The sequence below is a fragment of the Melanerpes formicivorus genome, unplaced genomic scaffold (genome assembly GCF_026170545.1).
Source record: "Melanerpes formicivorus ecotype bairdi unplaced genomic scaffold, bMelFor1.0.p_v2 SCAF_532, whole genome shotgun sequence".
Taxonomy (NCBI): domain Eukaryota; kingdom Metazoa; phylum Chordata; class Aves; order Piciformes; family Picidae; genus Melanerpes; species Melanerpes formicivorus.
The window spans coordinates 105001-108179 of NW_027142884.1; positions in this window are offsets into that span (position 1 = coordinate 105001).

The following is a 3179-nucleotide window of genomic DNA, read 5'->3' on the forward strand; positions in this document are numbered from 1 at the left end:
GCTCGGCGTGCGGGCAACACGCCGGCGGAGCAAACGGGGCGCCCTCCAGAGATGGGGGGGGGGGGGCAAGCTGCACCGGGCCGCACCGGCTCACAGGGCACCTCTGCCTCCCCGAAATGTGGGCTTGCATTTTCCCTCAAGCTGCACCGAGTTACATCTCCATCACGGGGCGCCCCTCTGGAGCCAGGAGGAAGCCGTGCTGGGGCACCGGCTTGCCCTCCTCCCCCCATGCCGGGCTCCATAGCATACGAGTGGCCAGTCACCGCCGCTGGCTTTTCCCTTAGATGCCGTGCCCCCGCGGGCTGCGGCTTTGGCCATGGGGGGGAACCCCCGTGAAGAGGGTCCAGTGCTGGGAACTCTCTCTGCCCCTTACCGGGCTCTCTCTCGCCGTGCCTGGACGGGCTTGCTTTCCATTCTTGGTGGGACCGACGCCGGCACCACGTCTCCCCGGCTTTCTCTGCCCCCGTGCCCCACCGGGCAAACTTCGCTTCGGGGGTTCCACACTTCGGCAGTGGCCGGCGCCAGCCACTCCTCAACTTTTTTTCTTTTCCCCGCTTTCGTTGCCGAGCCCGGGCTGGGCTCCGGCTCACGGACGAGCGAAACCCATCCAACACCGCTGAGGGTGCGCCAGCGGCCGCTCCAAACCGCCGCGCCTTTGTTCGGCCCCGCGGGTCCCCTCTCTGACCCGGGCGAAAGCCACCGAGAAGCCAGACGGACCCCTGCCCAGCCGCCTGGCGGGTGGCTTGGAGCAGCCGCTCGGCAGCGCTGCCCTGGGAGTGCTCGGCGTCGCTTGTTCCCTCATATACGGAACTGGAGGGCCGTCAGCTCCGCGAGCGCACAACCAGCCGACCTCCGCCCAGCGGCAGGTCGCAGAAATCACGCCGGCTTGTACGATGACGTAGGCGGAGGCAGAGCGCAACAGCGACCCCTTGGCGACAAGCGCGATCTCCGCGGAGAGCACGTCTACTCGCCGAGGGAGAGCACGTCTACTCGCCGAGGGAGAGCACGTCTACTCGCCCAGGGAGAGCACGTCTATTCGCCCAGGGAGAGCACGTCTACTCGCCCAGGGAGAGCACGTCTACTCGCCCAGGGAGAGCACGTCTACTCGCCCAGGGAGAGCACGTCTACTCGCCCAGGGAGAGCACGTCTACTCGCCCAGGGAGAGCACGTCTACTCGCCGAGGGAGAGCACGTCTACTCGCCGAGGGAGAGCACGTCTACCCGCCGAGGGAGAGCACGTCTACTCGCCGAGGGAGAGCACGTCTGCTCGCCGAGGGAGAGCACGTCTACCTCCCGCCTGAGGGAGAGCACGGGGGGGGGGGGACAAAGACAGGCGGCAGCAGCTTCGGTGAACGTCACCCGGGAGGCGACCGGGGCTGTCCCGGGGCAGTCCCGGGAAGCCGGCGTCCGACACAGGGAACCGTCAGCTGCCGGACCGGGGCGAATCCCCGCGGCCACGGCAGGGGTGGGGGCTCGAAGACAGCCGGCAGCCGCTTCGGTGAACGTCACCCGGGAGGAGACTGGGGCCCTCCCGGGACCGTCCCGGGAAGACGACGTTCGGCACGAGATCCCGGCCGCGGCCGGACCGGCTCGAAGCCTCGCGGTCCCGGCAGCAGCCGGAGCCGCTCGCCGCCTCGGGCTCCCGGCCCCCTACAGATCCGGCGACTCGTTCGCGGGCGGCGGGGGGAGGCAGTGGACGGGGTGCGGGGAGAAGCGGCAGCGGAGGCGGAGGGGGGGGGGGGGCTCGAAGACAGCCGGCAGCCGCTTCGGTGAACGTCACCCAGGAGGCGATCGGGGCCGTCCCGGGGCCGTCCCGGGATGCCGGCTTCCGGCACGGGGTCCCGGCCGCGGCCGGACCGGCTCGTATCCCCGCGGCTCCGGCAGGGGGGGGGGGGGCTCGAAGACAGCCGGCAGTCGCCTCGGTGAACGTCACCCGGCCGGCGACCGCGGCCGTTCCGGGGCCGTCCCGGGAAGCCTGCGACAGGCACGGGGTCCCAGCCGCGGCCGGACCGACTCGAAGCCCCGCGGCCCCGGCACGGGGGAGGCCCAAAGACTGGCGGCAGCCGCTTCGCTGAACGTCACCCGGCCGGCGACCGGGGCCGTCCCGGGGCCGTCCCGGGATGCCGGCATCCGGCACGGGGTCCCGGCCGCGGCCGGAGCGGCTCGAATCCCCGCGGTCCCGGCAGCAGCCGGAGCCGCTCGCCGTTCGGGCTCCCGGCACCCTACGGATCCGGCGACTCGTTCGCCGGCGGCGGGGGGAGGCAGTGAAGGAGGTGCGGGCAGAAGCGGCAGCGGAGGCGGAGGGGGGGGGGGGGCTCGAAGACAGCCGGCAGCCGCTTCGGAGAACGTCACCCGGCCGGCGACCGCGGCCGTTCCGGGGCCGTCCCGGGAAGCCTGCGACAGGCACGGGGTCCCGGCCTCGGCCGGACCCGCACTGGGTGCCGCCGCCTCGGGCTCTCGGGACGGTATGGATCCGCCGACTCGTTCGCCGGCGGCGGGGGGAGGCAGTGGAGGGGGTGCGGGCAGAAGCGGCAGCGGAGGCGGAGGGGGGGGGGGCTCGAAGACAGCCGGCAGCCGCTTCGGTGAACGTCACCTGGCCGGCGACCGGGGCCGTCCCGGGGCCGTCCGGGGATGCCGGCTTCCGGCACGGGGTCCCGGCCGCGGCCGGAGCGGCTCGAATCCCCGCGGTCCCGGCAGCAGCCGGAGCCGCTCGCCGTTCGGGCTCCCGGCACCCTACGGATCCGGCGACTCGTTCGCCGGCGGCGGGGGGAGGCAGTGGAGGCGGTGCGGGGAGAAGCGGCAGCGGAGGCGGAGGGGGGGCGGGGGGGACGATAGTGGCGGGGGGCGGGGGGTGCTCGAAGGCAGCCGGCAGCCGGTTCGGTGAACATTCGCCGGGGCGGGGGGGCGACCTGTCCGTGCCCGGGGCAGCCCCGGGAAGCCGGCAGCCAGCACGGGGGTCCCGGCAGCACCTGTTCCCTGCCCTGGGACTTGCCGTGCCCGGCGGCCGGTTGCCGGGTGGGGGGAGCGATGAGAGGCAGGGCGCAGCGGCCGGGGCAGCGCCGGGCCGCAGCGGGGGGCTGGGCGGGTGGGGTAGGCGTCGAGCGGCAAGCCCTCGGCTGCAGCGAATGTTCGGCGGTGCGGGGCGGGGGGGGGACGGGACGACACGTTGGGGGCGCCGAG